General features: G+C 35.7%; 1 long non-coding RNA gene and 1 pseudogene across 2 annotated transcripts; one reads left to right on the top strand and one right to left on the bottom strand.

The window, feature by feature from the left end:
• Positions 1 to 483: 483 nt before the first annotated feature.
• Positions 484 to 23,821, bottom strand: LOC149557106 (urea-proton symporter DUR3-like; annotated as a pseudogene). Its single transcript, XR_016364839.1, has 8 exons — positions 23,328 to 23,821; positions 21,485 to 21,592; positions 21,298 to 21,392; positions 21,014 to 21,096; positions 20,633 to 20,857; positions 16,449 to 16,715; positions 15,867 to 16,105; positions 484 to 1,567 (listed from the first exon to the last, which is right to left on the bottom strand). The product of XR_016364839.1 is annotated as an urea-proton symporter DUR3-like (transcript).
• On the top strand, positions 897 to 7,783 carry LOC149557107 (uncharacterized). The gene is made up of 3 exons (XR_016364840.1): positions 897 to 1,034; positions 5,832 to 6,798; positions 7,377 to 7,783. It is a non-coding gene; the product is annotated as an uncharacterized LOC149557107 (long non-coding RNA).
• Positions 23,822 to 27,074: the final 3,253 nt, after the last annotated feature.

Raw genomic sequence — 27,074 nt, 5'->3', positions numbered from 1 at the left:
AATGTGGGCATAAAAAAGCTTGTTAGGGAAAAGTTTCAAAGCGCTATGTGGAATAATAAAATTAGCAGAAAAAAGACTTATTAAATTAAAGTATTCAACCCAATAAAGCACCACGACGAGAAAGCGTATAAGGCAAGGTTGTTATTGGCTCATTTGAGGACTAGATCCCATCACCTCATATGTGAGATAGGCAGATGGAAGAGGACCAAGGAGGTTTGGGGGAGAGGATATGTGTGTTTTGTAAGATGGGAGCTATTGAAATAGCATGACATTTTCTCTTCACATCCCAATATACTATGATTTTATACAAAAGGCGGTCAATATGCATAGTTTGTTTGAGGTTGATATGATCAAGTTTGAGGTTGACAAGATCAAGCAAACTGCGGACTTCTTGATTAAGATTCATATGACAAGGTTGGAAATTGAAAAAAAAGTGGTCTAGTAGAGGTCATTAAAATCACATTCATTCATTGCACTCCAAAAGAGAAAAGGAACATTTTAATTAATCGAGTACATGAAATAAAATACTTATTCCACAAAACCCTCCTTACTGTAACTGGACAGTGCCTAATAAAATACATTATTTAAATAGACATTGCTTTCAGATATTCATACATGGTTTGGATTTGCATTGTCGTCATTCGTTGCGTCCATCGCTTCTTCTTTCTTAATCCTTCCCTTATCAAGCAAATACAGTCTCTCCGCTTCAGGCATTGCTTGCATAAGTGCCGTGAGTCTGGAATTTATTTCGTCGAGCCTTTCCACAACAGTATCATTTGTAAGCATGCCCAACAGCACCATGCCAATAGTCTCTCTGCTTTCAATCAAAGGAAGTATGATAATGACCAGGTAAGCAATACTGCCCCAAGCAATAGATATAACAGCCCAGAATGTGAAGTAGCCAGAGCTGAAAACCTTAGCTGGGAGTGAAAGAATTGGCCATAAAACCACAATTACAGCGGTGAATCCCAGACCCCACTTGACAATCCATATTTTGGCTCTCCTCAGCCTTTCCTCCTTGAATTCTTCAGCAGGTGAGTTTGTCTTATCCATCTCCACCATGGTAATGCATTTGGTTGATTCCCAATCATAGTTTTGGGGCCTAAAAAAACTGCAGACTGCGTGAATTAAACCGCCTGTTAGTATCGACACCAGGTTCCCAACAAGCATGGGTGCATTCCTTCCTGTTGTGTCAAGATTTACCCTTCCATATTCTATACTTGTCACCGAGAGCCATGTAGTTATTCCCAATATACAGCCTCCTATTGTTCCTGCTATTGCTCCCACTGCGTTGGCTTTTCTCCACAGGAGTAGGAAAGCTATGGGCATTACAGCTGAACCAATTAGCACTCCCATGGCTAAGTACATCCATCCCAAAGAGATTCCTGCCTTGTTCAGTACCACTGCCAGGACACCCATGAGGCATCCAAACACGAGAACCACTGCCCTGGAGACTTTGAGGATCTGCTTCCCATTGGCTCTAGGATTGACATAGGTTCGGTAAATGTCATATGTGCATAGTGAAGACACTGCAATGAGCTCCGAGGAACCAGCAGATGTCACTGCCCTGCATTGCGTAACATGGAATTCAGATATCTAGTGTTCTGAGAAAAGTTTAAAACCATAGAACATGTAAAATCATAAGCGTAGCTGAGATTAATTAAAAAAATGTGTTGTTTCATTCATCTTCTTTCTAATTCTTGCTAAAGAGCTTTGAATTGAATTCTAAATAAATATATTTTTTTGTTAATGGTGAAACCAACATGTCACCTTGACATTAATTGAGTATGACTTCAAAGGCAAGAGCCTACAACACATTGGCAAATTGTGAGCTTCCTATCTGGGAGGTTCTGGGATCAAATCTATTTGAGCTTAACACATAATAATAACTAAACTTAACAATAAATAATTTAGGCTTTGGCCCATCACCTATCAAAACAAAAATTAAGTATGACTTTAAAATTGAGTGCAATGACCCATTGATTTTACAACAATAGAAGTGGATCCTAAAAGGGAAAACAATTCAATGCATAGTTCATTGTAGGTTTCCATGGACTATTTGAATCTCTCTTTCTGTGCTCTCTATTTTTAACAAAGATGGCCATCCACTCGTTGGCAATATTTTGCCATGTTATTCTAAATGCTGTTTATTGTATAATTCTATGGACTTGTTGAGCCTCTCTGTCTGTTGTCTATTTCCTTTTTGAAGTCCACCCTCCAACTATCCTTTGCAATCATTATCCACCTCCTCAGCCTACCTGAGATCAAGACATCTATGCTCACCAGGTTTTGAGCCTGGGTCATCATGGCATCGAGTGTTCTATCTGACCACAAGACCACAGTCCGACAGAAGTCTTCTGTGTTTGTTTCCTTTTTTAAAAGTAACTAAATTGTCAGACACCCTCCTAATTTCTTTTATTTTCTTTATTTTAGTAGCTAAATTTCACTCGCTCATCATCTAAATGCAGGGAATGGACCATCAATCTTTGAGCACCTTGCCATGTCCAAGGGGTTTCCATCAAAGTCTTACCATCCAGCCTCATCCTTGTGGCCTATGTTATCACAACCGCTATAACATTGCTAAGGCTTGAACCCAGGTCATGATAATGGCAATTGCTCCACCTTACCATTAAACCGGGATCAATGGACCCTCTTTTCTATTAATTTCTCTCGTACTAGCATAAATCAATAGCTTCTATTTATGACATAGAAGTATTCATTACTTGGTCTCTTTCCCCCCACTATTAACATGCCAGCAGTTTTGCAGTCATGTTGTGTAGCTTGTAGTTCTTATTTATGTAACACAACTTTAACTAGGAAAAGTATGAAAAGAGGGCTAGCCCAACTGTTATTTAAGTGTGATTACTAACATGCCCCTAACACATACTAAAAGTATCATCATAGGATTAAATCCTTAACTAGCCCTCTTTTAAACTGCTTGTAGTTAAAAGTCTGTGTTACATCATATAATAATAATAACAACTACAAGCTAAATAAAGGAGGACATTTAAAGGCATTACAAATTTAAAAACCAAGCCCAATTAAGAAAAAGGCTAGAGGGTGAATAGCTCAGGTCACTCCTCCCCCTCCTCTTTTTTCCACCCCCTCTCACCAACAACTCTAGTGGTTTTGCAGTCATTCCTAGTGAATTTTTTCTTTGCTTGTAGTAGTTATAATGACACCTGATCCAAGTTTCTAATAACAAGCAGTTTGCTCAAGTGGAAAATTCTTAGTAAAGGATTTTTTTTCACTTTAGTATTATACTTATTACTAACTGTATCCTTCTATTCACTTGAAAAGTTTGAAATTCAACATTCCTATACTTGGTTTGGCCAGCCTCATGAGTTGGCAAAAATGCCTTCCACAATGCCTTCAATGAAAACCCCAAAAGAAAAGTCATCTATGGCTGAATGGCTGCCTAAAGTGAATATTCATGATCATTATTGTTGAGAACTCAGAGCAAGAAAAGAAATACAAACTCATATTCAAACAAATAACAGTTGCATAGAAAATAGACACACAACACTATATTTATATGCTTCACTGTAAATGGCCACATCCACTGGAAAAGAAGTGTAATAACCCCTTCTTGGGTGACAGGCAATTGAGCAAGGATTGGCCTATCATCGGATTCTTGTAGACCAATGGAGTGGAAAGGGAACCCATACTGAGGCTTGTGGAGCTACATAGGAAATTTATAAGCCATTCTAGACAGTTTCCTAGATTTCAGGAGGGGTTCCTAGTTTTTAGGATTGACTAGGAGTTGACCAAAATGCATCAGGGGACCTCAGGGATCATTCTGGAGGTTCTGGTTGCAGTTCCTATTTTTAGGGAGTTGACTGTTTGACCACTTAAAGGGCCAATGGGGTGGAAAGGGAACCCATACTGAGGCTTGTGGAGCTACATAGGAAATTTATAAGCCATTCTAGACAGTTTGAGATGGTTTCCTAGATTTCAGGAGGGGTTCCTATTTTTTAGGATTGACTAGGAGTTGACCAAAATGCATCAGGGGACCTCAGGGATCATTCTGGAGGTTCTGGTTGCAGTTCCTATTTTTAGGGAGTTGACTGTTTGACCACTTAAAGGGCCAATGGGGTGGAAAGGGAACCCATACTGAGGCTTGTGGAGCTACATAGGAAATTTATAAGCCATTCTAGACAGTTTGAGGTGGTTTCCTAGATTTCAGGAGGGGTTCCTGTTTTTTAGGATTGACTAGGAGTTGACCAAAATGCATCAGGGGACCTCAGGGATCATTCTGGAGGTTCTGGTTGCAGTTCCTATTTTTAGGGAGTTGACTGTTTGACCACTTAAAGGGCCATGGAGCATAGGAGAGTGGCTTAGGGGTGTTTATCATCAATTTGAGTCGGACTCCTAAATTTTAGGAGACTTCAAGTTGTACTATTGCATCCAGTCATCACCCCGGACTTTGGTTAATGAGAATAATTCCCTGTGGATCGATCTCTTGAGGAGATTATTTATTTTAAAATAAACTTCATAAAATAAGAGAAAAACCTAAAGGGGTACAAATAGGGTTTGAAGAGAATAAAGTAACATTGGGGCAGCCATTTTCAGTATCCTAGTTATTATTTTTACATCAGCATTTTGGAGTTTGAGCTCTGGAAAGGGTTTAAACAGTAGATATGTGTTCTAGAAATTAAAACTCTTGGGAGAATAGGGAGTTAGAGGAAAACCCAACTCTCCTAATGACAGGTCTCATCACAAATCAGATTGGTAGTCAAAAGTGGCATAGATTTTTATGAAGAATTCCATTGAATAAAATTTGTTAATCGCATATCTTAGTTCTCATATTACAGATCAGAGGATGGACAACATTTTCAGCACATCATAGGCATCCAGAACTGGGCCGTACAGCTTGATGGAACCTGAAAATTTTATATCTTCATTCAGGAGTTTATGATGGGATGGATCATCTCTATATCTTGCTGAAGTAATAGAGCAGTGAGGACCAGATTTTGTTTAAAATAATAAACATGCATACAGCACTGCTCTTAGATTAATGGAGGATACATATTTCTGAATTGTTAATAAATTCATGGTTGCTGAGGAAGGGATGTTCACATGATTATTCCTAATAATAGAAGCTGAAGCTGTGAGCAAATAGTCCATTCAAGTAGCAGATTCAATAACATCAAGTTTTGAAGTAGAGCAACATAATTGTGCCACTGTGCTCCCCTATGTGTTAACTTCTGTATTATGCCCAATACTATTCAGCAGCAATTCGTTAATAGCGAGAAGGACAGTGTAATGGTTTGAGAGTCGGAAGAGAGTGAATTTATATCAACCTGACTGCTGTCTGAAGATGCAAACAAACTTGCTTCTTGATACACAGAGTGGGCAATTGGAAAGGGATTGTATCTATTGGTTGGGCCTGAGAGCATTTTCTTCAGATATAGAGGCTCCGAATATAGCACAATAACTATGCTTAACCGAGCAAATAATGACAATATTTCCAGTAATAAGAACAAATTTCTTATTGTTATTAGAAAATCCAATCATCATATTTTCAGTCTCTGTTGCGGACAGTAAAATGAGCCTAGTGCATTACGGGATAGTGTAAAAGTTCACAGTGACCATCTTGAGCATTCTCGGATAGAGGAATGTTCAGAAAATTAGATTTATAAAGGTGTGAAGTGATGCCTGAAGCAGTCACATGCGCAGTTGGAAATCTCCCAGGACTCGAAGAGTTACACCTGTTTGGTGTATCATGAAACTGACTTTCTCAATCCCTTTTCCTTTCGTTTTCTAGATTTCTTTCCATTTAAAATATTTTAGAGTTTCTCCACGTTTTTTATTTGTATCGTTGTGTGCAGAGATCGCAGGTTAAATGGGAGCCATCGCGAAGGCAGGGCACACCTGTGAATACTGAGGAATGAAGACCTGCTAATCCACAATCGCTATTTGCATAGACTGCATGACTCGGCGCGAGGAGAGGGGCTGTAGTTTTGATTGTTTTATATCTGATTAAGCTTCTGGTTTTTTGGTGCAAGCAAGAAGCTTCGAGTGACAAAGAGGAGTTCCGCACAATTCACCCCATCTGTGTACTGCCCCCACTCAAATGCCCACGGGATTGAAGGAATCACATCATCACCTCTGGCGTCACGCAGCAAGGAATTCCAGGAGAGCCGCCAGGATTCCATAATAATGTTTGTGGATTTTCCTTTGCACCAGCAGATCCTGGATGTGCTTAGCTTCTATCGCATTTTATGTTTAGTAAAGAAGACTCATCATCAGGAACCGCTTTAATAAAGATCACCTTCAGCAGAAAGATGAAAACCTGATCATTAGCGCTTGGAACAGGTTTTCCAACTATAGCAAGTACTGGTCACGGGAGCGCACATCGTCTATGGCAAATCAATCGCTATTCAAAGGCGTGAATATCAGATTATTATCGCATGGATGAGTCACCGCTTGGGGAACCTATTTTGTATGCTTAGTCATACAGTTATGTAATCGATAGGAAGTTATTAAAAATCATATTCACTTATTCATTTATGTTAGTAATTGGGATTAGGTGTGGTGAAAGGATTTGTCTCTTCTTCACGCACCTTTTGGCATTTATAAATATTTGAGATGTAAAACACGAGAGACAGAACATTCGTCTTTCCATACTTGAACTTTTTTTTTAGCCTGTCTTACGATATATTATTTTGTCATCGGCAGAAGAGTGATTGAACCAAGCAACTGGATTGTGGATTTTTGAGTAAATCTCATTCGATCTTGTAGATTGGTCATCCACGAGGAATGTCTACATATAGTTTTAATTTTCCGGCAAAATCTGTGAGAAGAATTTATTTAATATATTTGCATTAGAATTTAACTTGTTATTAATTGTGTCCTTTATAAATGTCTTTTATCTATTTTTTATAAATATTTTAATATTCAGGATAAGTGGACGGGATCATTATCGCATTTTAAATTCGATAAGCATAAATATTGTGAAATATTTTATTTGTTTCCATATTTATGTCTAATTTGTCTCTGTAAGAGTTAAAGTGCATTTTAGACTTATTTAAAATTGCATTTAAATAATTGATCCTTCACGTATGAATATTAAAATTACCTATAATTTGGATATATTATATTTCATAAAGTTGTACGTTTCAGTTGATAATTTTTGACTCTATTGCCCATCTAATTAGGCACTGGTCTTTTGCTCCTAATTCATAATCCATATACTGGCAATTGCTTGAATTCTTACCTTTGAGAAATTAATATATTCATATATTGCATTTCAAAACGTTGTCTCCATCATTTACTTTTGTTCTCAGTTCATAAATCTCAAGTTTAAAGTTTTCCTATATTTCTTGCCATTTGGAAAATATTTATTGTGTGTGCTCTAATTGATCTGTTTTAAGTGTCTTGGATCTAAGTGTTTCATCCAAGATTAGGTGCACCCGCCTCGGTCTTGCAGAGCCGGAAGCGCAGGGGATTTAGATCACATTAATTGATCCCGTCAAGTTGGCCTTAACTAGTTCGATATCCCAGCATCGAGCAGGCAAGGCTCGTAGGATTCCAATCCGCAGTTTTGGGAACCAACACAGCTACAGAAAAAATCACACTTTTTTCTAGCTGGCCGTGAGTACTGGGCAGCAACAGGCAGCATTAAAAATTCAGATTTATTTGTGGACTGGCATCAGCAGATTGGGATGGCTAGGAGAGATCAAAACTGCTAGACCAAACATATAAAAAATTGTTGCTGATTATAACTAGTACGGGTATGTAGGAGATATTTTAATAAAAAAATTAGTCAGATTTTATGCTCTTCTGTGAGTTAATTTCTATTAGTTTTCTTTTCAGTATTTTGTTAGAATTTAAGCATTGCATTCTATTATCTCAAACAAAGCAAAAAACAATCTGAAACCCTTGAAAAAAGCAAGAAAAGAAACAAATTTTGCAAAAACCACAAAAATTTCAAAAACTCAGAGAAATTCCCAACAAAAATCAGAATTCAGTATATAAGACGGTTGGGTATCTTTCAAGCAGGGCAAACTCTGTTTTTATTATCTTAGTTATAATAGCTCACAAAGTTACATTCTCATTACATTTTATAGAAAAAAATAATTCAAGTCTATAAAACAAATGAAGAGATAGTGTGAAGAATTTGAAGAGAGTGGAGGAGAGAAATGGTCCTCAACAATTTCCCACTTTAAGTACAGCTACTGTTGCAAAATAATCACATGCAAAGATATCCCTACATTTCTAGGCTTATTGTCACATTGGGACAAGGCCAAGAGAAGCTCTGCAAAAGTCAAGCTTCTCTTTTGTGACTACATTCATATGTGCATAAGCAAGATTCATACTAGTATGCACCTTTTACAACTTCTACTTGCCCTCTTCAAGAACACTCCTAAAAAATTGAGATTCCAGCTCTATGTGCTTTATTCTATCGTGAAAAGTTGTATTTATAGCCAGATGTATAACAATATTGCTGTCGCTGAACAGAGTGAAAATTTGTCGTTTGCTCCCCAATTCATCCAATGAATACTGTTACCATAACATTTTCTTAGCATATTTAGTGAAAACAATGTATTATGTGTCGGTAATAGACAATGCTACCCCTTTTTGCAATTTAGAAACACAACTGATCGCTGCCCATACAAATGAGAAAATAATAACCAGTGGTGGATTCTCTTTTGTCCATACCAGCCAGATTGGAATCCACAAGACCTTGTAGCTGAGTCTCTTTTCCTCTAAATGTAAAAACATGATGTCAAGTACCCTTCAAATATTTCAAATCCACTTCAGTGCTTCCCAGTGAATCTTACTGGAGTTTTGCACGTACTAACCACTCCCACTGCATGAGCAATGCTGGGTCTTCTACAAACCATTGCATACATAAGACTCCCAATAGCAGAAGAGTAAGGTACTCCTTTCGTGTATTCTGTTTGTTCTTGTGTCTGAGGACACATTTCAAAGAATAACTTGAAATGATCAGCTAAAGAACAAACTGGCTTGGCAACCTTCATATGAAATCTGTCCAAAACATTATCAATATACTTCTCTTGTGACAATCTTAATTCACGTTCCTACCTATCTCTTATAATGGCCGTTCAAAGAATTTTCTTTTCAGCTACTAAATCTTTCATTAAAACTTGTTAGCCAATTGGTCTTTCATCTTGCTAACGACATTTATGCTAGTTCCAGTCATTAGTATATCATCAACATATAACAACTACACAGATTCAGTTTCACCATTCTCCAGAACTTTGTAATAAACACATATCAGATTCCAATTGAAGAAATTTTGCTCAGTCATGAAGGAATCGAACTTGAGGTACCATTGTTGCAGAGCTTTTTCCAGTGCAGACAAGCTTCATTTTCAACCAGCAAACTAGATTCGTGTCCTTTCGTGAAACCTTTGGGTTGTTGCATATATAACTCTTCTTGCAGATCACCATGTAGAAATGTGATTTTTACATTAAGCTGCTCCAGTTATAGATCGTAAATAACAGCTAATCCCAACATTGCCATGGAACCAATTTTCACTACAAAAATATCTGAGAAATCTACACCCTTCTGCAGATCATAATCTTTCACCTCCAATCTGGGCCCTGTACCTCTTCTCCCCACCATCTTCTTCCTTCACTCTGTAAAAACTATAAACACCTATTCTTAAAGCTTTCTGGTGAGGTGGAAGAGGTACCAAATCCCAAGTGTAGTTTTCCATCAAGGAACCCACCTCATCTTTCATGCTTCCATCCAGTGTTTGAATCTGAGGCGTAGCATGCTTCTTCAAAAGTAGTGGGCTTAGCTCATTTGAAAATTGATAAATGATGAATAAAATCATCATATTTTTACTGTGCTCAGCACTCCCTTGTAGACCTCTTCAATAAGGAATTTGAATCTTCTGATTATCTTGTGTATTTATCTGCTTAGATGCACACATGGGATGATCCTGTTGTTGAGTGTCTTGAAGATTTGGAGGCCATTTTGTGAGGGTTGCGAGTCTAAGGTGGCAGTTCATCCAATAGTCATTGCAGAGTTGAAGATTGCATGGGATTTCCTTCTTGTGGATGCAAGAGGGTATGATTCTGTAGGTTAAATGCAACTATTTTATTTTTAATATCATCAAATGGAACATATTCTTTTGCAAGCTTCCCATGTTCCAACAAACTTGGCATCACCTTTTCATTGAAGTTTTAACTCTAGACTTATAGAGCTTCTTTCAATGCCACATCATGCCAAAACTTCTTTAAAAACTATCAAGAGGTAACTTTGGTAAGATTTATCTTGGCGATGATGAACCTTGTGACATTGTTGGCAAAGAAGATGTTTTATTAAAATAAAAAAATGGAAATAATTTGCTATTATGGGATGTTAAACACAATACTCGACTCAAAGAGAACTTGATTTCTGTGGGACAAATAGATGCTCAAGGTTGTAGCATCTTTTTATAGTCAAGCATGTCGAAGGTGACAAAAGGAGCCTTGGTGATCTCAAGAGGCAATAAACCAGGCACTTTGTAAGTGCTAGTGAATCACGCTGAAGTGGGAGCTGCAATGGTAGTTGCTGACAATAGCTCAAAGATTTGGCACAACATGCTTAGCTTGAGATTTTGCATAAAATAAGAAAAATTCCAGGTTTGAAATGCATTGTAACTACAACAAACAAAGGATCAGATCCTCTAAAAAAGCACATGATAAGAAGACTTGACCATTGCAGCTCCAACACTCAAATGTTCTTGGCCATATGGAGATTACATCAATTAGTGCATCTAATTTTTTTGTTACTTTTCTAGATGATTGCACACCAAGTGTTTAGCGAATTTGAATTTTTTATAGCACTTGTAGAATATTAGATGGACAATAAAATTAAATGCTTAAAAACAATGGAGGGCAATTTTCTTTGGAGTTTGTTCAATTTTGTGCATAAAATGGCATTAAAAGGAATAAAATTGCTCCCTTTACACCGTAAGAAAACAGTGCATCTGAGAGGATGAATGGTACTATTTTGGACAGAGCATGAAGCATGCTTTTGACTATGGGTTTGGGAAAAGACTTTTGGGCAAAGGATGTCAACACAACAATGTAATTAATCAATTGGTTTCCGTTTTCTCAGTTGGGCTTTGTAATTACAGAAGAAAAATGCCAGGGACACATAATTTCTTACAATTACTTCTAGGTGTTTGAGTGTGGAACATTCATTTGCATTCCATGTGAAAAAACCAAAGCTTGAATCAAAGTCAAAATGGTGTAGTTTTCATTGATTATGAGGAAAAACAATTTGGTTATAGGCTATGCGATCCAATTCTCAAACAGGTAACTTGAAATCTAGAGGTAAACATCAACAAAAAAGTGATGCTAAGTTTGTTGGAACATGGGAAGCTTTCAAAAGAAAGCTAATAAAAAGTGATGTTGGCATCATTTTTTAATACCCTCTTAATAGCCACACAGTTGACCACACATCTTTTGTTGTCTTTTTTGTTGCAACATTAAAAAAACATTAAAAGGAGAGGACCTTGTCCAAGACATCCTGATCCTCATTGGAAATTTTTTCTCAAACTTCTTCAACTTTCCCTCTAATCCAGAGAGTGAATTGTAGCTTCCATATGTCAAAACTCTGGTTCGAGAACTTTTCAATTTTCCACTTAACAACCTCTTCCATATCTACTTTATATGTAAGATTGTCCCAAAATTTAGGGATTATTTTCTTGTTCCTGGAACAGATTGCCCACATCCCCCCATCCCAAAGATTGGAGAAACATGGGTTACATGTGAAGGAGATGTTCTTGTGAATGTAGAAAGTCCATGGACAAGGATACTATGAGAATTCTGATTTGTTCAAATCTCTCTAGATATAAGGCAGGTAGATAGCCACCAGTTTTTATTTTTGAAAGCTAATAAAAGGTTTCTCTTTTTCTTTATAATTGGGCACATCTCCAACTTGTATGCCATGACTCTTCATATTCTTCTTTCGGGATTTGGATCACCATCATATCTATGCCAAGGGGCATTCTAATTTCAAAAAGAATTGTCAAACCATGGATCACATCTTGATCCTCCGGGGCATTATTGAGGAGGCCCGTCATCGCTCCTCGAAGGTGTATTGTTGCTTTGCAAACTTTTACAAAGCTTTTGACTCTGTCCCTGGGATGACCCTCTTTCGCACACTTCAAGATATTGGTATTTCTGAGACTCTTCTGGTAGCTATCATGAGACTCTGCGAGATGGTTTTAGGCCATCTCGAGACCCCTTTTAGGTTCTTTGACTTAATCAAGAGCACTATTGAAGTTAAGAAGGGCTACCCCCTATCTTCTACCCTTTTCAGTATTTACACTAACAAGCATAAGGGGTATCTTCAACACCATACCGTTCCCAAGGATGGGTGTCTTCTTCACTAAGTTATGATCTCTATTCTTCTTTTCGTAGATGATATTGTTCTTCTAGCTTTCTCCTCGGAGGGTTTATAGAGACAATTGGACAGTCTCACATCAATTTTCCAATTACGACATTTGATAGTTAATTTGGGGAAGACCAAGGTGATGGTCTTCAATGCTCTTAAGACCTCTCACATTCATTTCTTCTTCAAGGGTTTGGAAGTGGAAATTTTGTCCTCTTACACAAATCTAGGGGTCAATTTGTTTTGGCCCTTACTTACCATGAGACCCGCCCTATCACCATAGATCATTAAGGGTTATGGTTTGTTGGCCCTCCTCAAGCAACAATCTTTTCGACACCATTTTTAGGACAATCTATACAAGATGACACTTATGGATATACTTATCAAACGTACTGTCTTATATGGTTTAGTTGTGTGGGGTCCTTTGTTGGACTTTGATTGGGATTCCATCGGAGCAGGTTTCAATTCTCCTCCTTCGACACAAGAAATCCATCCTACACAACATCATTCTTGTAGAGTTTGGTGCACGTCCCTTTAGGCTTTAAGCCATCTTCAATATAGTTTGTACCTTCAAAGCTTTTGGGGCTTTTTCAATTTGACTAAGGGTCATCACAAATACTTGTACCTGGCCTATTGTTCTTCAAAACTTATTGCTGCCCCTTCTCCCCCTTCTAGTTGTGCTCAAAATTGGTTTTTTGAGACTTCCTCCCTTCTTGTTTCTATTAGGATTGAGATGAACCATCTCCCCCACTTTCAGTACCCACTTGATGTACTCCCAATCTTCCTCCTCCCTACCAGGAGTTGATTAGGTACATCAAAGATGAAATTTATAGGCAATTCATTCATACTATGTGGGTTAACCCCCACAGGGGTCTTCTCTCTAAGATGGCCTTTTACACAGAGCAATTTTTGTAGTTGAAGTATGAACTCATTGTCCATTCTTCCTACCCATCCCTCTATTGGTCTTATTCCCTCAAGATCTCCCTTGGCTCCTTCAGGGAAAATTCACATAGGCTTTGGTACAAGAATGATCACCTTATGGACAAAGAGCAAAGGATTTGTCATCTTTACAACATTGAAGAGGTTGAGTCTAAGGAGCACTTCATCTTTCGTTGTCCTCTATACTATGAGATCATAGGGAGGTTCTACTACCTCTTTCAAGGAGGTGCATTCAATCTCTACTTTCTTTAGATATACGAACTAGAGTTGTGTTTCCCTATACTTTCAGGAAGTGCTTAGGATTCGAGACCACACACTCCAGTACCAACATCTTGCAATGTCCACGTCCTATCATCTTATTACTTCTTTGCAGTCACTTTGAGTGCGGTACCAAGAGGTCATTTGGCACCACCCCTTTTTCCAAATTTGAGAGGTCCAAAATAGTCTCCTATCAGCCGCAGTCTGCCTCTCCCAAGATCACTCCAAGGCAACCTAGGGCTCGGACTGGCCCTATTGATTATCCTTTGGTTCAGAGGTTCTTCACGTTTGTTCAGAACACTTAGGTGGATTTGGGAGGGTTCTCTCTTTCCTTCAACTCTTTCTTTCTACTTTTGTTTTCAACTGTTGTTATCTTCTTCTTTGGACACCACTTGGTGTCCCTTTTGCAAGCTGGCCCCATTGTTGTACTTGGCAGTCCCTTTGACCCTTAGTGGTCTTTCATTGGGCATTATAAAATTTATGTTATTTTATCTTTACAGAAAGAAAAACAATAGTGGGAGTGCTTGATTGATCTAGTTGTTCTTGTGGGTGCATGCAAAATAACCCTTGAAGATATAGCATAAAAGTCTAATGACAATAAATAGCCAAACCTTGTACTTAGGATACGAAAGACAGCCTTACAAAAACATGAATATAGGTAAAGAACAGAAGTAGCGGATACTTCTCACCTAAATAAATCTCAAGCGTTCCATGTCTTTTAAAAAATGTAATAAGGTAAAGGTTAGATTAGAAAACATACACTTATTCAATCCATATCAGTTCCATATCTCTCCTACGTGCTCACCCATAGGAATTACTAATTGAGGTGATGAATTAACCTTTTCTGTTAATTTGTTGAAAATTTTCAGATTCCATGCCATTTAATGCAAGTATTTTCATTGGATATGAGTAAATTAAGGACACAAAATTTATCAGATCTCTTGAAATATCAACTACAATTTGAAATAAAAGTCAGTAAAATGTTAGAGCATATAGGTAAAACTTTTTAGCAGTTGTTTGCATTGATATTTTGGATCACACTTTATGATCCTTCTTCAAGACGAGATCACACTCTTTGCCTATCTAATTCTGATGAAAAATCCTGGCATGTGATCTGAAATTTCAATGCAGAAAACTTCTGCGCAGTTTTATCAAAAGCTTCAAACTTTCATTTTTAATCTACCAATGCTGTTTCTGATGCTGATGCGCAAATTATTTTTTTGGGAATTTTGGATGCATTTGGATGCGTCCATATATATATATATATACACAAAAATAAACCATTCCATAGCATGATACTTCACCATTGACAGTTCAAATTGAAATAAGAAGAGGGCCCAGCTGCAAACAAAATGAGAAGAATGAGCAATGAATGGCCTCTTTTAGGGCCATTTTAGGGTTTAGGAGCAAAAATAGAATTAAAATTATCAATTAACACATGCTTTTTATAGAATTAAAATTATCAATTAATACATGCTTTTTAAAGTCACTTATGTGACTGGGCATTGAAAAAGTCAGGGGTGCTCTCTAGATGCACCCGAATGTTGTCTGGGCACTCTTGGAAGCATCCTGAGTGCATCCACAGATGCTTGGCATGCTTCTAGAGAGCACCAGTCCAGCATCCAAAAGCACCGGCACATCCTAACGCACCAGCAACAGCACCTTGGGTTTATGGGAGAGAATCGGTATCTTAGTTTTTAATGGACTGTGAAAATGAAAACCCAATGCTTCTAACAAGAGTCAAGACGATATTTGGAAGTGCAACAAGTGAGAGGAGTCAACCAGACCTCAACATTGTTCAACTACAACTATGTAAGGCACAATTAACTAAGTGAAATTATTGAATTGGTCACTGTTATAGATCTTTCAAACAATCTTCAATGTTGTTATAACATACATTCCAAACTTGTAATGCTGTCTTGAATGGGACCTAAAATGATATGTAATCCTTAACATATACCTGTATAAGGGGAAAGCTTTTTAAGAGGTATCACACAGAAAGTAAAAGTAACATGCCATTCATTGACAAAAATAAAGCATAACTGTTTCACAAATACGTTCTGTCCTTGAAGAAAATGATATACATATTTTTTTGGTATTTGGAGCAGTTAAACATGTCCCATAAAAAATTTCTTTCTTTTCCTTTCGACCCTGTTCATAAATAAATTTTCCAATTGCCAGTTTAAAAGAATATTGTAGTTTCAAGAAAATAATGCAACGAATTTCATTTTTCTTCTTTCTGAATGAATAAGATAATCCCTCCAAAATTAGTTTCAACAGAGAAAGGAAAGCAGAGATTGGTACATTACATGAATAACATTGTAAGAAGCAATACAGCACCACCCTTTCCCATAAGAGCTATTGCTGTTGCAGGTGGTACCAGTCCACGGCTAGCCTCACTTGCTGTCAATGGAAGATCAAGAGCTAAAGCACCAAGGCCCAAGGATGTTGCCAGTGAAAATGGAACCGCAAACCAAACAAGACCTCCTAGCAAGTAACCTTTGTGGGTGGAGGATGGCCGTGCTGCTATGGCACTGACCCAATATCCCTGCAAAATTTAGACCATCCTGAAAATTTTAGGCTAAAAAATAAAACCAGTTTACATTCAAATCATCAGCATAACTTTCCCAAACCCAACACAGATACTGAAAAGTTAAGATGTCCTGCAATTGTGTTTCCTATTTTGGACAGTAACAATATAATCTTTCACATTCTATAAAGCAGAGAAAAAAATCAGATGACTCCAAATTGCATACAACAGTTAATATATCCCGCTATGACAATTCCTACTCACAGAAAACAATACTTTCCAAAATGCTCCAGATTAAAAGATAAACTTCAGAAGCTTTCAATTATGCTGAAGTGTGAAATTTCAAGGATCAAATTCTTACATTGTCCACAAAGACGGTACCAAAGTTGCCAACAACATTCATGATGCCAAAAACAAGGCCCCCAGAACTCAACATGGTGAGGTAAGAACCTCCATGATTCCCACTTACAGGACACATGCCTGCCCATCATCTGACAATGGTTCTGTGCAGTTTCTTGTTTTGCTTGCAACCATAAGAATTTTTTCATACACAATCTTTGGACTCCCCAGCTCAGTACTTGATGTATACACTAAATATACAAATATCACCAAAACTATGTGAACTGCCCTATACAAAGTGCAACTTGTTAGTATCAGTACCACCTCTGAACTGCAAGTGAAAAAAGAATGTATTGACATGCTTATAAACTGCAGTGCAAATGGTATTGGTATGGAGAGGAATACAATGGAAAAAATTGATTTTGTATGCAGGAAATCAAGAGTTTTATTAACTTGGACTGCATACTATCCTCTATTTCTTATCTGGGTTTTATTTATGACTTGTTCTTATTCATCTGAATTTTTACTCCTCACAGAAGTTTTTCTCAAAGTGAAACAACGTCCCATTCAGAAAGGCACATAAACCTTTCTACAAGAGTAAGAGAAGGAAAAGATTCACTTTGTAACTGAATTATTAGCCTTATCTACCTCAAACACATTAAGGATATTCATCTTGAGATGCTACTAGATTAGATATTTAAATTTTATTCTCATAACTGGAGCCTACATATTGAGGAAAGATTAATCGGGGAAGATAATTACAACTATTGAGGCAAATTTTTGTTAGAAAGGGGATTGGTCCTGTAAAGATGGATATGGAAATCAATAAAACATTGACAGGGTAAGCCATAAACTGTGAATTGTTGTTTGTGATACATTGCAGACAACAATATTTCATAGCGCAACACAATCTGTCATCTCCGCCTGTTCCAGGAGGTGGGGACTGAGACCTGATTTACTTTTAGATCTCCTATTCACATGACATCTGAGGGAGATCATAGAAAGAAAATAAAACATATCTTTTGGTGGATATACCTTTTAACTAAATATATTATGTTTATTGAAAATGAAAATAATCAAAATCTAAGAATAAGAACAATTATGGTTCTGCAACCCCCATTTATGGGGATCAGCAAGTTGATATGGCTCCAAATGCTAGAGTGGATGCTCAATGGAAATTGAATTTCAATTATGCTTGCTATGGCAATCAAGATCTATCAAGTACAGGATGTGTGCTTAGGGATGAGAAGGGAAAAATTCTGGTGTTAGGTGCTGTGAAACTCCCTAAAAGCATCAATGATGAAGCTGAATTCCAAGCAACCTTGCAAGGAGTGACATTCTACAGGAAATATAACTTTAAGAGAGACTACCTCCAAGCAGATTCACAGAGTAAATGCTATTCAAAGGAAGGATACTTCACACCAGAAATTGGAAAAATAGATCACACCAATCTAGGAGATCCTAAAGCCAAGTCGAAGACTTTTGCGTTTCACACATATACAAAGAAGGCAATGAAATGGCAAACTGTCCAGCGAACAGGGCTATAGATATGGAAAATGAGCTCTTGGAACTGAAGATTGTCTTGTACATGTTACTTTGTGACAAGGGCATGGCTGATAAGTCAGAGATCATGATTGTGTGGGAGTGAAGGATTATCAAACATAATGGAGAGTTATGAGGAGTACAAAAGAGTTACTACAAACCTCATTTGTCATAATGAACTGCCCTCATTATATGTGCTTGGGGAAGACAAAATCCCCATTATGTTTTACAAGATTGACACAACCATAGTCTGCAGATTCACCTAGTACTTGTCAATGCTTGCCAAACTCATGAGTTTTTGTGTGAGTAGCGACTGAGTAGCAACAAGTCTCTTTGGGTCTTGCCTGGTATTCAATCAAGCCTAGATATAAAAACTCCAAGTCTCGTGTTCAGATAACCTATCCAAAAACATGCTCAAGTGGAGTTTTAAGTCAAAAAAACATCATTTGTTGAGAGTTAAAGGATCATATGATGTGTAATATTTTGATTATAACAAATTGATAGCCAAATTAGGCTTCTATTTTGTCTAGATGCATTAATTTATTTTGTATAATTATAAGGTGTTTTTTTTTTTGCTAAGTCCCAAGTTCAAGCCAAAATTTTAGGTCCTAAGGCACTATAGTCGAGTCTCAGAACTAAAGACACAACTATCTATGAAAGCCAAAAGAAAGAAAAAGGCTTTTCTAGGAAAGATCAGAAGGCTAATGGAGGTCCTCAAGCTAAAGGCAGGGATAATGATACATGCCATTCAAATGATCCTTGGAGATTCTGTGTAAACACTGTATTATATCAATGTTTATGATCATACTATTAGATGCGAGGGAAGAGATTCAGGGAGTCAAGAGAATGATGTTAGCCCTTGTGTGGTCTTGTTGGCATTGAGGGATGTGTGGATTCTTGCAATGAACAATAGTTGGCCTTGGATTCCATCCAGATGGAAGAGCCTGGCCACAAAGCAACTCTCATGTTAATGGCCACTGGATTCCCTTTGTGATCTGGGAGGCTAGGATGAATATAGATCTGATTTGTCACCAAGCCAAGTGCAACAAAAGCTTCCTCAAGACAGACATAAGCACATCAAGATTGTTAAGAAGGCTTGAATCTATGCAGTAAGATGTTTCTGTTATGCTATCAAACAAGTGAATAATAGACAGATGTAGCATAATGATACAAGATAGGAGTAGGAGACACAAATAGCCCCTGTAGTATATTCCCATGAAAGCTAGAATAGGTGTTGTTTTTGGTAGTTTTACTGTGGCGCTCTATATTTTATACTATGTAAGGGAATGGCCCCCTTGGTTACCTTCATCAATTAAAAATATATATGGCTCTGTGAAAGTACATAAATGTCTATTAGACAAATACAAGTTGCAAAATAGAAATTTCTAGCCAAAGAATTCTATTGCTTAGGATAATTATTAATTATTAAAGAGAAACCTCAAAACTCATTCATTTTCAGGAAACTTGTCAAATCCTTAACAAGACTATGGTATCTATTTGAATCACATATATCCTAACTGTCATTTTATTAGTGTGTCGAACATAGCCATTAATGCTCTTCTTCATCGGTTCAATGTAGCATGACTCAAAATAAGGACACCTTATAATGTACTTAAGGAACTTACACAGATAAAGGCCTCCTTTTCATTATAAAAACAAAATTTAACTTGCACGGCCCGAGGAGCAATTGTCAACCAAGTAAACTTATTCTGATGGTTACCATATCACTAGAAACCCATTTTTCTCTAGGCAATTTAAGACAAGTTGATGAGCACACTCCTTAACCATGCTTAAATTGGCACTTAGAATGGAAGGGTATTCCAATTAGTCTCTGATTTAGCTCAAGCAAATCTAATCGTGAAATTAGTTTCAGCATCATACCATCTACCTCAATATGCACTAAGGCTTGCAATAGAAAATTGTATTACAAATTAGACACATTGCTCTAAAGTGTACAAATGAAAACTCCTGGCATCCATAACTTGAGATGGTTGACAAGTTTGTGGTATTCAAATACTCTATCAGATTGGTTGTGATTATTGGCATTCTCTTCATTGGTTAAGTTATGTTTACAACAATAGCATTGTCAGAGGTCTGTAAACTTTGTACAACATAAGATTTGAGAAGGTGGGGTCTGTAAACTTTCTACATCATAATATTTGAGAAAAGTATTTGAATTGGTAATTGATATGACATGTAAAAGTGAGTCATACTGATTTTTTGTCATAGATCCGTATCTAATCATTTTGAATCTGATTTCAAACTTTTAAAGTATGCTATATTATACAGGTTATTGAATTCATCTTTGTTGATTTTAATGATAGTTTTAATTGCAATTCGTCACATTTTCAATGTCAAAATAAGGGCTGGTTGATTTTGAAGTATTACCGAGAGGAAATTCCAAGTTAATTTTGGAGGCAAACTTGTTATTACTTATTCTGCCTGCACTCTTTTTCAGGGGAAATATACTTCACTTTATGTTATAGAAGAGAACTAAATCAAAAAAATGACTGAGGTCACGTGGTATCCACCTATCATTTTACCAAGTACTGAATAATAAATCTCTTTTAGTAAAGATAATTATAGAGATTGAAAGGTTTCTAAAAAATAAAGTGAGACATGTATGACAATGGCCAATGCACATAATCAATCTAGTTGAAATGCATATCGATAACTGAATATATATAGCTAGCTAAGAATGTAGCTTTCAGTCCGCCTGCAATTGTATAAACAACAACCCCAAGTGGAATCAGGAAGCTAGCAGCATATATGTTTACACCAGTCAGAGCATTTACAACAGCAGAACCGCCCAGCAGTGGCATTGCTGTCACAATGATGTTTGTCAGAAAACAAAATGCAAGGAAGACAACGTGTGCAGCAAAGCCCCATCTGTACATTACCGGTGCAAGTTTTGGTTAGAAAGTCATATACAGTCCAAATCACATATGTCTGTATGTGATTAGATGATAATCAATGTTGGAACATGTCTATATTGCATGTTAACTATCTAAGGTGTTTGAAATATCTCAAAAATGGCTCACATACCTAGCACGTACAATCTCACAAACTGTGTGTGCATATGGAGCCTTTCTTTTGATCTCAATAGCTATGATTCCAAATAAGAGAACCTATTTTTCAATTCATTCAGAGTTATTTTAGTGAGGTCGAACAAGAAAATGATTCTTAATGCAGTATATTAACGGATCTCTTATAATTCATAGTGGTATAATTCATTTTTTCTAAACTTGGAAGTCTGACTTTATATAGTAAAGCAACGGAATTTTGTGTTTTGCATATTAAGGAATTTGATGCAAGATTGATTACAATACCTGAATTGTGGCACCGCTTGCATACCAAAAAGGCCCACTGACTCCATATTCCCAAGCAACATTGGAACTCTGTAAATAGTTGCAGAGCTTGTCCACTACACCAAATTTTCTTTCAAGATTAAGAAAAGCTGAAAGTAGACATAAGCACCACAGAATCAAGAAAATGAAATAAATGCTCTAGAACTACCTGGGATACAATCACACTCGCTATGAGCCCTGTTTTGACATTTCTACCAGCTGTATTAAACCATTCAGATGTATGTCGAGATCCAACATAGCGCCATTCTAACCACACCTAAATTTGAAATCAAGATATATCACAAATCTTCATACATTTGGTATTCGCAAAAAAATTCTGTATTTGAAAAAGCTTACTTTCAGTGCTAGAATTGAGTAAGTTTTTACGTCATATACCTTGTTCTTTCTCTGTCTAGCAAATTAATTGCGACTTTGTTGCATAGGACAATAAGTCTTGGGCATCAATTTTGGTATTTACAAAAAATTGTGTATTTAGAGAGAGTACTTTCGGTGCTGAGATTGAGTAAATACTAAATATTAATAATTTTATACCATGTACCTTATGCTCTTTCAAACAAATCAGTATTGACTTTGTGACTTATTGTATATATATTCATATAATGTACCTTATGCTCTCTCAAACTAGCAAATCAGTATTGACTTTGTGACATATGGTATGAATATTTATACCATATACCTTTTGCTCTCTCAAAATAGAAAATTACAAGTGCCTTTGTTGCATAGCACTGTAAAGCTTGAAGATCGCCCATACGATTTCATAAGGACACAAAAGGGGATAAGAAGAGCTTTGTCCATAGAACAGTTGCAGAAGTTGTAAGGCCAATTAGGAAAACTTGAAGAATCGATGCCATATTCCATTATAGGAAACTAGAACACGGAGGGCAGTGGTAAATCGCTGTTTTTTTTGTTGGTTCAACATATTCCTTAGCCTTGAGTTTAACTTTGCAAGGACTGCGATAATCTTTCTATTGGTAAGTATGAGTTGTTAATAGCAGCCTCTTGTCTTTAAAGTCAAATCAACTTGCACGAATTTTCTCTAGCCTAAAAGGTTTTTGTTAATCAATTTGTCTAATAATTCTTTCCCATTTGGAGATTCAGCTGGAACGAACCAGGCAAAAAGATTATGCGCTAAAAGCAAGATAAGAACTTCTGTATTTTAGTTGTACTTATTTAGTAGACACTCTTTTACTCCGAAACAAGTTGGTAGGGTAGCATTTATGTGAAGTTCAAATAAACACTGCCTTTGTTTCTTGTTTTTTTCAACCTTTTTTGGGATATTCGTAGCCTTTTGTCCTGTTCATTTTTGCAGATTTCTTCAGTTATGCCCACTCGATTTTAGCAGTCTATGAGACTGGAGTTTCAAATATCCAAATGCAAAATTCACCGCGTTTAGAGTTTAGTAAACTCCATTGTACAAATTACACTTTAATTGCTCTATTAACATGCGAAGCATACCTACTTGGGTATGCACAGTTATCATTGGCGTATTACAATGCGAAACAGGGTAAGCACAGTGATCGGGTTTTCAATTTACCGCTAGACGACATTTCGATTGATATCTCTTCGACTGAAATCAGTCTACCGGGGGTCCAAGGAATCCATAAAAAGAAACGTGGTTACTCTGAGGATGACCCCATGTTCAAATTTTGAATAATGGACCATATCCACAGCTCTAAAGTTTTATAGCTTCCTATAGACGTCCAATTCTGCCACATGTGGCTTTTACCTCGTTTATCTTTTTCCAGGTTTGTGTATGCTCGTTCGTATATGTATAGACGTGCAGAAGTGCATATAGATTGAATATTACAAAATTGCAGTTATCAAGAAAGATGTTTTAAGCAAACATAATTTGACAGGTCCTCCAGACAATACTAGACTAAAGGAAGTTAAAAGCCATCAGTTGCAGAGTCGTATGGACATGAAACGGTGCGAGGCAAAAGAATTAGGCACAAAAAAAAAAACAGTTTATCCGGCTCCCAAATAATGCATACCAGGAATGAAGTGAAAACAGCAAAGAAGGCGCCAAACCCCAGAATCACAGAGTACCCGACGCCTTGATTAAGCACTGCATGGCCTTGAAAAAAGCTACTCTGTCTCGTGCACTCGCCATTAAGACCAGCATAATATTTTCCATTGAGTCCACTTGGCGGGCAGCTCTCAGTAGCCATCAGTTCACTTGTAGACGGGGTTTCAAATAAACGAAGGAATCCGTATCATAGTAGAGATAGAGAGAATGCAGAAGATTCAAGAACAGAGTTTCCTTATATTATAGGAAACCAATGGAGTAAGTCCGTTCTTTAGCTGCTTCTGAAGCTCATCTAAGAGATTCCTCAGATCCCTCATTGAATATTATGGGTCAACGAATGTAATTCGTCCGGGCCAGGCAAACTATCTAATTGGGCAAGATTTGTAGAAAATTTGAAGGCAGGTTGGTAATGGAGCCCGGAGGAATAATCAAAGGATCTGGTGTGAACTTCAATAACAAGTGGCCTATGTTTTTTTGTCTTTCGCCCTTTTTGACTTGTTAGCATTATTTTGAATTTTAGCAATCAATGCAACAGGTCCACATTACATAGTGAATATCATTTTGGCTGTTCTTCTTGACTTGTCCACTTGTCTTATCTATTGTTTATCTATTGTTAGCCACCAAAGTTTGCAAATCGTTCGGCTGTTCAAACTGACACAAAGACCGTTTTCGAATTTTTTTTCCATTAATTATTTGTTTAGTTAATTCTTATACATAATTAAACTAGCGTAAGAAGATTGTAAAGTAGATTGGGCAATTACTTATGGTTAAGTAATTATTAAATTTTCTTATTTGAGTATTTTTATATTATGCACGAGGCTATATTCTGTATTTAAAACTTACACTTATAAAGAATATAATACTTACACTTATAAAGAATATAATATATAAGGAATTATATACTTAATTTAGAACAAGTATATGTGTGTATATACACATATACATATTATATACATATACATATGTATATATTATATATATGTATACATATCTATATGTATACACACACATATATATATCTATATGTATATATATACACATATATGTACACACACACGTGGAAGTATATAACTAGATACCTACATATCATCACGAATAATATATAGGCATGTGTGTACAAGTGTGTGCAACTCTATGCGTATCTATAGGTATGAGATTGTACACACATAGAGTTAGAGTTGCACACACTTGTACACACATGCCTATATATTATTCGTGATGATATGTAGGTATCTAGTTATATACTTCCACGTGTGTGTGTACATATATGTGTATATATATACATATAGATATATATATGTGTGTGTATACATATAGATATGTACACATATACATATTATATACATATACATATGTATACACATCTATATGTGTATACATAATATGTATATATATAATATGTATATGTGTACATATCTATATGTATACACACACATATATATATCTATATGTATATATATACACATATATGTACACACACACGTGGAAGTATATAACTAGATACCTACATATCATCACGAATAATATATAGGCATGTGTGTACAAGTGTGTGCAACTCTATGCGTATCTATAGGTATGAGATTGTACAAGCACAAACAAGCAATTAAATGGAAAGCGAAGCAAGCCTAAACAACGCAAAAAAGAAACAAAGACAATGGTGAGACCAAAGCAAGAGAAGGGCCCCCAGACATGATGAAAAGCACCCATCACCAATAAGCGCAAAGAAAGGAAAAAGAAAAAAACAAAACCAAAGAGGATTTTTTATTTTTTATTTTCTATTTTTATTATTTATTAATTTTTATATTTTATATTATTATTATTATTTATTGTTTATTTTGTAGTTAGGGATTTTAAAGCTTATCATAAATACTCACCTTCTATATATATAACTTTAACTAGTTTTAGAGTGTAGATCATATACATATCAACTACATTCCTTTTTTCGATATTATATAGATACAGATTGCACACAAAGGTTATACTTTTTCCTCAGCTTTGTGTTAATTGTATCTTTTTGGGTTTGGTGGGTTTGCATTGTTTATTTTTCTCCTTAGGCCCTTGTATTCCTTTCTTTAGGTTCCTTTATTTGTTTTATTTGTTTTATAGTTTTTTTGACCTTTTCCTCGTGCTCCTCAATTTGTGTGCTTACCTTACCCTTCTTTTATTCTACATGAGTAAGGCTTAGTCTACATATGTTACCATTATATTCTTGCATTCTCTCATCGTGATGATGGATTACAGAGTGTGATCCGAAATGTTGATGTTAAAAATTATGCACACAATCGAATCTAGAAATAGATTACATGTATATAATAGTTAATGATTAATTTAATATTTATCAAATCTAAACATCAATATTCAATTTGAATTTAACTTGTTAGAATTTAAATTATAATTTAACTTTGAAACTTAATAAAATCTTAAAATCTTAATTTTAATCATTTTATATTATATATTATAGTTATATAATTTTATACATTTTTATAATAATTAAAAAATACCTTTTAATAATTAAACTATATGATTATCTATTTGTAAGTAGAGGTACAAAAGTTGAGTATTGGGTACACTACATTTAATATCATGAAATAATGGACGAGTTATCAAAAGATGTCAAAGTTGCAAAACATTAGTGCTATCATTATTAATCAACAAGGATAAAGGAAGTATACACTAGAATCAATTCTTTATGGTGTATTTGTAGAAGTCAAGAAGTGTTTTCATTAATTTTGATGTAAGATTGAAGTTGGTTGTGATAAAGAAATGTAGTCTGTGTGTGTAAATTTTTGTTCTTTTATGTTAAATATGATTTTATTGTCTTTAAATATATTTTCTTACTTGATATTTTAGTTGATAGGCTATTCGTAATTTTTGACAGAAAAGTTGTTAGTTGCCTAGAAAAGTTGTCACTTTGGTCACAAAATTGTATATCCTTCCTGTTAATTATTCACTAGTCAGTTCTTATCTCACTCAACTTTTAACTCTTGTTGTGATATTTATTAGTTGTTATCTCCATTTTTAATAATTCTTTTTCTATTTCTATTTATTTAAGAAATAATTACTTGTGATCTCACATTAGCTCATGTTGTGATCTCTATTTATTTAATTTTTTATTTTTAAAATTGATTTAGATTTTAGTTTTTAAATTATTTTAATTTATTTTTTATATTAGTTTAGTTTAATTTTTTATAATAGTTTTTTATGGATTTTTTTAAAAAAATTTCATATTTGATTAATTGAATTTAAATAAATAATATTTATTAATCTAGTTAAAAGATTTCAGTAAATATTATGTTATTTAAATTGAAAATATTAATAATCTAATTTGTTCACATAAGATTATATTTTAATTTAGTCGATGGGCTATTTGTGGGATTCAGAAATTAAATTTTTGACAGAAAAGTTGTCACTTGGCCAAAAAAGTTATGAGTTGGCTGGAAAAGTTGTTAGCTTGGCCAAAAAAAATTATATCCTTGTCGTTAATTATTTATCTGTCAATTCTTATCTCACTCAACTTTTACTATCTATTCTTGTCGTTAATTATTTATCTGTCAATTCTTATCTTGTTTTGATATTTATTATTCGTTATCTCCACTTTTAACTATTGTTTTTTCTTTTTCTATTTACTTTTTAAAAAATTACGTGTGATCTCCACATTAGCTCATGTTGTGATTTCTATTTATTTAGCTTTTGATTTTTAAAATTGATTTAG

Source organism: Cupressus sempervirens, chromosome 5, assembly GCF_028749045.1.
Source record: "Cupressus sempervirens isolate cs-2001-9-10 chromosome 5, ASM2874904v1, whole genome shotgun sequence".
Lineage (NCBI taxonomy): Eukaryota > Viridiplantae > Streptophyta > Pinopsida > Cupressales > Cupressaceae > Cupressus > Cupressus sempervirens.
This window is presented reverse-complemented; position numbering and strand designations above follow the sequence as displayed.